We start from the raw sequence: 9,581 nt of genomic DNA on the forward strand, positions 1-9,581 counted from the left end.
TGTACTGTTGTAAGGTGAACGTTCGCCCCAGTCTAAGGTCCTGAGCGCTATGGAGCAGGTTTTCTTCAAGGATCTCTCCGTACTTTGCGCTGTACATCTTTCCCTCGATCCTGACTAGTTGTGCCTGGGTTCCTCCAGACATGATATTTGGCATTCAAAGAGTTCAATCTTGGTTTGATCAGACCAGAGAATCTTATTTCTCATGGTCTGAGAGTCCTTTAGGTGCCTTTTGGCGAACTCCGAGTGGGCCGTCATGTGCCGTTTACTGAGGAGTGGCTTCCATCTGGCCACTCTACTATAAAGTCCTGATTGGTGGAGTGCTGCAGAGATGGTTGTCCTTCTGGAAGATTCTCCTATCTCCACAGAGGAACTCTAGAGCTCTGTCAGAGTGACCATCGGGTTTTTGGTCACCTCCCTGACCAAGGCCCTTCACCCCGATTGCTCAGTTTGGCCTGGCTGGCCAGCTCTAGGAAGAGTCTTGGTGGTTCAACACGTCTTCCATTTAAGAATGATGGAGGCCACTGTGTTCTTGTGGACCGTCAATGCTGCAAAAATGTTTTGGTACCCTTCCCCAGATCTGTGCCTCGACAAAATCCTGTCTCAGAGCTCTATGGACAAGTACTTGGACCTCATGGCTTGGTTTTTGCTCTGACATGCACTGTCAACTGTGGAACCTTATATAGACAGGTGTGTGCCTTTCCAAATCATGTCCAATCAATTGAATTTACCACAGGTGGACTCCAATCAAGTTGTAGAAACATCTCAAGGAGGATCCATGGAAACAGGATGCACCTGAGCTCAGTTCCGAGTCTCATAGCAAAGGGTCTGAATACTTACAGTTGAAGTCGGAAGTTTACATACACTTAGGTTGCCCAAGGAAGCGAAGGTAACCTAACTAAATGATTACCGCCCCGTGGCACTAATGTCGGTAGCCATGAAGTGCTTTGAAAGGCTGGTCATGGCTCACATCAACAGCATCCTCCCGGACACCCTAGACCCACTTTAATTCGCATACCGCTCCAACAGATCCACAGATGACGCAATCTCAATCACACTCCACACTGCCCTTTCCCACCTGGACAAAAGGAACACCTACAGTTGAAGTCGGAAGTTTACATACACTTAGGTTGGAGTCATTAAAACTTGTTTTTCAACCACTCCACAAATTTCTAGTTAACAAACTATAGTTTTGGCAAGTCGGTTAGGACATCTACTTTGTGCACGACTAAAGTACTTTTCCAAACATTTGTTTACAGACAGATTATTTTACTTATTTCACTATCACAATTCCAGTGTCTCAGAAGGTTACACACACTAAGTTGACTGTCTTTAAACAGCTTGGAAAATTCCAGAAAATGATGTCATGGCTGTAGAAGCTTCTGATAGCCTAATTGACATCCTTTGAGTCAATTGGAGGTGTACCTGTGGATGTATTTCAAGGCCTACCTTTAAACTCAGTGCCTCTTTGCCTGACATCATGGGAAAATCAAAAGAAATCAGCCAAGACCTCCGGAAAAAAACTGTAGACCTCCGCAAGTCTGGTTCATCCTTGGGAGCAATTTCCAAACGCCTGAACGTACCACATTCATCTGTACAAACAATGGTACGCAAGTATAAACACCACGGGACCATGCAGCTTTCATACCGCTTAGGAAGGAGACACGTTCGGTCTCCTAGAGATGAACATGCTTTGGTGCGAAAAGTGCCAATCTATCCCAGAACAACAGCAAAGGACCTTATGAAGATGCTGGAGGAAACCGGTACAAAAGTATCTATATCCACAGTAAAACAAGTCCTATATCGACATAACCTGAAAGTCCGCTCAGCAAGGAAGAATCTAGTGCTCCAAAACCGCCATAAAAAAGCCAGACTACGGTTTGCAACTGCACATGGGGACAAAGATCGTACTTTTTGGAGAAATGTCCTCTGGTCTGCTGAAACAGAAATAGAACTGTTTGGCCATAATGACCATTGTTATGTTTGGAGGAAAAAGGGGGAGGCTTGCAAGCGAACAACACCATCCAAACCGTGAAGCACGGGGGTGGCAGCATCATGTTGTGGGGGTGCTTTGCTGAAGAAAGGAATGGTGTACTTCACAAAATAGATGGCATCATGAGGCGAGAAAATTAAGTGGATATATTGAAGCAACATCTCAAGACATCAGTCAGAAAGTTGAAGCTTGGTCGCAAATGGGTCTTCCAAATGGACAATGATCCCAAGCATACTTCCAAAGTTGTTGCAAAATGGCTTAACAACAACAAAGTCAAGGTATTGGAGTGGCCATTACAAAGCCTTGACCTCAATCCCATAGAACATTTGTGGGTAGAACTGAAAAAGCGTATGCGAGCAAGGAGGTCTACAAACCTGACTCAGTTACACCAGCTCTGTCAGGAGGAATGGGCCAAAATTCATCCAACTTATTGTGGGAAGCTTGTAGAAGGCTACCCGAAACGTTTGACCCAAGTTAAACAATTTAAAGGCAACGCTACCAAATACTAATTGAGTGTACGTAAACTTCTGACCCACTGGGAATGTGATGAAAGAAATAAAAGCTGAAATAAATCATTCTCTCTACTGTTATTCTGACATTTCACATTCTTAAAATAAAGTAGTGATCCTAACTGTCCTTAAACAGGACATTTTTACCAGGATTAAATGTCAGGAATTGTGAAAAACTGAGATTAAATGTATTTGGCTAAGGTGTATGTAAACTTCTGACTTCAACTTTATGTAAATAATGTATTTCAGTTTGCATTTTTTTTCTCCCTAAAACCTGTTTTGGCTTTGTCATTATGGGGTATTGTGTGTAGGTTGAGGAAGATAAAAAAAAAAAAAAAAATTTTTTAGGATAAGGCTGTAATGTGACAAAATGTCTGAATGCACTGTATGTCATCTGTGGCTTATTTTCCCGCTATACTCGACTTGAGTTTGTTGAATCACTGATGTGATCTTCCTGTCAAGTTTTGTGTCCCCTCGGGCCTGTGTGGCGAGGGAGATCTTCGTGGGCTATATACTCAGCCTTGTCTCAGGGCAGTAAGTTAGTGTCCTGTTGACTCTACCTTGTCTCGGACCTGCTGCTTCGACTCTCTCTCGCTCTCTCTCTCTCTCGCTCTCTCGGAAAATGCATGTGTTAATAGTTTTGCGTTAACAGTATTGCTCATCTTAAATTAGATCTGTACAACTCTGACCATTGTTTATGGCTGATTATTTGCAGCTACTACAGGAGGTTGGTGGCACCTTAAATAAGGAGAATGGGCTCGTGGAAATGTCTGGTGGAATGGTATCAAATACATCCATTCCATTCACTCGTTTCCAGCCATTATTATGAGCCGTCCTTCTCTCAGCAGCCTCCACTGCCTTCTACATGCTCATTCCTGTTTACCACTCCCTGCAAAACAGTTCTTGGGAAACAGAGAGAAACTCCAGCTGTTGCAGGAACTCCCCCCTCCCAAATCTTTCTCAAGAACATCTTCTGAAGAACTCCAGAAACACGGATATATACCATATTTCCAAACACAGGCAACAATCCAAAATTGATAGTCATAATATGGCCTGACGAGTCCTGGGTGTCGATTGTTTTGGACATCATACACAACATGAACACAGGAACACCCCTGTATGATTAGCTGCTTGACATTTACTTTAAGGGATGTGCTTTCACAAGGTATGTTTTGTATGCTGCCCAAAACATTTGTTTTTCACTCACTCACTCACTCGCTCGCTCACACACACACACACACACACACACACACACACACACACACACACACACACACACACACACACACACACACACACACACACACACACACACACACACACACACACACACACACAAACCGCACTGAGGGAGTAGAAGTCATTCTGTTGGAGCACAGTGCTCTGTAAGGTCAGTGTGATCCGTCTCTCCCTGTATAGCAGGGTGTTCTACTAGTCAGTGATCCTGGTCCTCATCACTGCCTGCGTGTGTGGCCTGGATCTCAAATACCCTCTGCAAAGCGTCTGCTCTTAAAAAAAACATTCAAAACTGTTTCCCACCATAAGCGTATCAAATGCGGCGATATTTATTTGGCTCACATCTCATGTTTTACTCTTCTCTGTGAAAGTTAGATATAATCAACTGCACCGCAGAGTTTCTAGCTGCACTTGTTCAAGGCATGGCAGTTGTTCTCACATTTTTGTGAATGAGTCAGACAGACTAATTAGAGAGGGCGGACAGCTATCCCAGCTATCCACCCCAGCACTTTCACATCTGTGACGAATCCAATGGTTGGCCAGCCAGCCAGCCACCCTCCTACTGCAACAAGCCAGTACATGGGAGAGCTGCCTGAGAGGAAGGCTGGCTATAGTGTGGGAGATGACTAAGTCAATGTTTGCCTACAGCATGCCTCAGGGGTTTCCAAGGCAGGAATGAAAAGTCTCAGGGTGACCCTGACTCCTTGGGGCTGGCGCTACCTGCAGTGTCCCCATCCCCGCCTGCGGGGAGTGCTGCATTCCTGCTGCCTGACTAAAAGCTCCACACAGTGTGTTGGCCAGAATGGCTATTAAGGGAAAGGTCAGCTTTCTCTCTCAAGCAAACAGGCAAACAGGATGACATGGAGCGCAGGGCGAGGGGAGGGCGTGGTGACCAGACCACAAGCAGATTCCTGTCACTCCCCTTCTGAGGCAGAGGGAGGGAGGGAGACACACGTCAATAGTCAGAACGGCAACTGTCAGCATGAGCCTGTCGACTCACCCCTTGGACTCACCCATTAGTAAATAACATTGTTTATACACAAGAGGAGATGTTATTGACGGGTTGTCTTGTCTTTTAGATCTTTGTTTATGTACAATTGCTTTGGAAAACTCACTGAGGGCTCTGTTCAATCCGTATCATGGAAGTTCAGAGTTACAGCAGGATTGAAATGTAAAGGTAATGTTCTCCCGTTAGCGGAGACCATGTTCACGGTAAACGCTGCATATGCCGGCTCAATCGGAAATTACCTTTACATTTCTAGTGCGCAATCTGTAACACTTCAGCAATATAGATTGAATAGAGTCCTGAGAGAGTTTTCAGAGTTTTGCATGACAGTGAACTCCTAAGCTGTATGAACATGATGTTTAGAATGGCTTTTGGTGGCATGCTGGACACATCAGCAAAACACCATATTGAACCCTAGAATAGTCTTTGTTGGAAGGAAGGCCTGCTGGGGCTGGATTCAATCCGTATCGTGGAAGATCCGCATTAAAATGTAAAGGTCATTTCATATTGAGCCGCCATATGCAGCATTTACCGTGAACCCAGTCTTTGCCAACTTGGGAACATTGCCTTTAAATGTGTATCGAGCCATAACTTGGATCTTCCGCCATAGTTCTGCAATACGGATTGAATCCAGCCACTACCACACACAGAAACAAATATGGATATCAAATCCAACTTTACTGTGCTACAATCAGAGGAGACCAGTGAGAGGAGCTATATGAGGACGGGCTTATTGTAATGGCTGGAATGGAATCAACGGAATGGTATTAACCACATCAAACACATGGACACAATGTGTTCGACTCTGTTCTATTGATCCCATTCCAGCCATTACAATGAGCCTGTACTCCTGTAGCTCCTCCTACCAGCTTCCTCTGGCTACAATTGTTTAAGGCATTCTACCTCACTATTCTCTCTGCCTCTCTCTCTGTTGAAATATTTGTCATAGTCATCCCCATAACCACCCCCATGCATTCCCATCAACCCCTCCCACTAATTTCCCGTAAACTAGTGCATCACTCACTTCCTCATTCCTGTGAGAGTAGTTGAGGAGATGTCGATGTGTCAATACTTGCTTCTGCTTGTTGTTGTTCATTTGTGGCTTTCACAGTCAAGCTAACATGTACTTTGTCATACAATTACATGACAATTTATAATAAGTATGTATGCAATGTCTTCCGTGTATGCAAAGTCTTCCATGGAATGTGCCTCTGTAACTGCATTCTTAGGCTTTTTGAGAGTTTCATTCAAGTCTTTTATTACTCATTAAGATAGTGGAAGAGGAAGTTGGGGTTAGGAAAGTTCCAATTTACAATAATGAAGAACTTAAAAGTTGACAACAGGAATTGAACCTTGACTCGTGTGACTGTAACACATTTGTTCCTCTGAGGCTACAGCCTACCTCCAGTACACATTCAGGTCAATGGTAGTGTGATGGGCCGGATGGGTTCCTGTCTGTCTTCTGCCTGCATGTCGTTCTCCTTTCAGCCAGCCGCTCCAGTCGTTAGGACAGGATGTTATCACACTGTGATGACTGAGCAAAGAGAGTGAAGCGCGCTGGCACAGACCTTTGTCTCCACGGGATGCAACCATATTATCTGCACTTAACAGATCTACTCTAAAGGTCCTCTGCCAAATCACTGGGCATGAACACGTGGACAAGGAAATGTGCTAGTGTCAGGGGGAGAACACACAATAAAGGGAGATAACGTAGTAACAGCGCTTTGCAGCTAAAGAAAAAGAGAGATCCAAATCCCTTGGTGTTCTAGTTGCTCTGTTGTCTGTGCTGGACTTTACTCCCATGACAGAGCCCTGTGTGTAGACTGTGGGGGAGGTTCCCTGAAGTGTTCTTTATTGACATGCTGACAACTGGCATTACTAACAAGACTGGTGGCCTTTCTTCAAAAATCAAACAACATATTAGGAAACACTAACATTCCCAATATGCATTTGTTTTCAGGAAAGGGAGTAAACTGGGCATATCGGTAAATACAAACGGCTGATTCTGATTCAGCCCATTGCAACACATCACCCTAAACTCCACTTCAATTTGAATGTGTGTAACGTGTATTCTCCTCTCAAACTTCTCCCAAACTCTTGACAGAACTTTTTTCTATTTAAATCCACAGTAACACAGTGAAACTACATTGTCAATTGTCGGCTACTGTTCACTCCCGATTCTAACTGTCTGTTTGTATAGTTCCCTCTATTCTGTAGTATAACCAAGTGAAGTGACCACTCTATCCTATGGCTGAAGGAGGAGTGTTTCTGAGGGCAGCTGCTCTGCCTCCATCTGGTCTTCCCTCAGGTTGGGAAGCTGCTTGATGCCCATGGACGGCAGCCACTGGACTGGGATGAGGAGCATGGTGGAGGAGCTTGGTCGGAGGGGACACAGGGTGGTGGTGGGGATTTCAGGGGTAGCAGCAGGGGGCCTTCGCAGCACTACATCACCCTGACCTCCCTGTGTGGCATTACTACCAAACCCTGACAGTTCTTAGGGACTACATCCAGCATGCCTGTAACAAACCTCCTATATAACAAGAAGCTGATGCAAACCCTGACTGATCCCTTTTAGCCTGTTGGTGTCATCGTTGGAGACTCTCTCTTCATCCATAACTGCCCCCTGTGTGGTGTAGAGTTTGAGGCCAGCCAGTGCCCATTGCCTGCCTCCTATGTCCCCGCACACTACACAGACCACATGACCTTGAGACAGAGGAGTGTCAACGTCCTGTTGGCCCTGCTTGAGCCCCTGTCTTGCAGATACCTGTACTCAGGAGTCAAGGCCTTCATCACACATGGAGGGATCCATGGGATCCACGAGGGGATCTGTAACGGTGTGCCCATGGTGATGATGCCCTTGTTTGGTGACCGGTGTGACAACGTGCAGCGCATGGCAGCACAAGGCGAGGGAAAAGTCCTCAGTATTAATGATGTGACCTCAGACAAAATTCTGAAGGCCCTTAATAAGATAATCAATGACAAAACGTACAAGGAGAAGATTACGAAGCTTTGGGCCGTGCATAAGGACTGTCCTGTTAATTCCTTTTCCTGGCGCTCTTCTGGAGTGAGTTTATTAAGAGGCACAAAGGAGCAGGTCATGTGAGGGCAGCGGCCCATGAGTTGAACTGGATTCAGTACCACTGCCTGGATCTCTTCATCCTGCTCATCATCTTAGTTATAGCCGTTGTCATGGCAACTGCCAAACCCTCAGATTCTGTTTCCACCAGTGCTGCTTTAAGAGGAATCAGTAAATAGTAGCCTAGTAGGGTTTTATGTAAGGTGTGAATAAAATAACATAGGTTAAATGAAAGTAAAGCCTGACAGAGGTTTGCCGAAAACACACTATTTTCAAAAGAGGGTGTAGAATAAAAAATTAAGTGATTCGTAGTAAACACATTTGATTTGACAGTTTATTTTTACAGTCTATGAACAAAACAGAGTGGTGTAGGGATTGCAGCAGGAAAGTGAGTCAGGCAGGGAAGCTACTCCGAGTCCTGTCTCAGTGTTGTTGTCCTTCCCTGTCCTCCCATGCAGAGCCGGAGCACTGTGACCCACTTCCACCCTGTCATGACCCACTTCCTGTCATTCCTTCCTGACCTAGCGCCTCTGTCTGCAGTCTCTGCCACTCTCACCACAGTGCACTGCTATCTGGGCCACTTGTGTAACCAGCTTGTTAACTCCAATAGTTTGCTTTTAGCCCGTGATCAGAGTTGAAGGCTAATCCACTACAACCATTCTCTCAAGCGTTCTCAACTACCTTTGCCAATAATTTGTCCAAGAATGTGAGCAAACTGGCAAGGAAACAAACAGTGGAGTCATTCATGGAGAAAATAGGTACAATTCTTTGTCAGCTTTTGGGAGTCATGCGGAGCCATTTCTGAGAAAGGAAACCTATGGCCAAAAACTGTCTGCTTAGTGATCACCGGAATAATACATATCCTGACCCCTAGAGCAACTTTTGTCGGGAACAAACACAGTTCATTTTCCACTGCTGCAGTCCAGGAAGTAAAGTGGAATACAGCCAAAGCCTTGCGGGAAATGCAGCCCATTGAGAGTGACCTGTGTGTCCGTCTGTTTGATGACCCAACTCCTGGAATGTGTGGCACCGGGCGAACAATAACAAAGAGCTCTGATGACAGCAGGATAAAACACACAGGCAGAGTAGACAACAGCACTGCCAGGGACAGAGAGGGCGAGATAACATCCAGGTCAAACTGGCTGTTGTGTGTGTTTGTTCTTAAAGGATAGTCAATCTGGCCCCATTGTCTCCTCTAGAGAGTTGGTAGATCATGAACAAAGAATGGAATGGCTAAACATAGGTATAGGCTACCTTATAAGGATCAGTATTAGGACCATACATGAGTATTTTGATGGCTAATACAACAGTTGCATATCTCAAGTATATTGGTATCGTTTTCAAAAACTATCCATTCATTGATAAGCACACAGTGTTATACCCACTGTTTGACCTCTGCAAAAGGCCCAAATGAGAATGATGAGAGATACTGGTTTTTCATAATCATTCTAAAAACCTTTGACATTTTATTTTTTGGAAACTTGTTTTGGCATGGAAATTGCCATTAAGGGCTTCCACCATTTTAAAGTAGTCAACTGGGTGGGACTTCCTATGGGTGAAGGAAGAATCACATGATTCCATCTGGGTCATCAGGAGGGATCAGCTAATTAATTAATTCCGTGGCAGTAAATTGCCAACCTTGGCTTAATACCTGCTCAAACACACTAGGTGGCAGTATGCACCCTTTTTAGTTTGTTTGCCAACTCAACTGTTGCCGCCTGCTATAGACCACCTTCTGCCCCCAGCTGTGCCCTGGACACCATA

Source organism: Salmo trutta, chromosome 28 (genome assembly GCF_901001165.1).
Source record: "Salmo trutta chromosome 28, fSalTru1.1, whole genome shotgun sequence".
In the NCBI taxonomy this organism is placed as follows: domain Eukaryota; kingdom Metazoa; phylum Chordata; class Actinopteri; order Salmoniformes; family Salmonidae; genus Salmo; species Salmo trutta.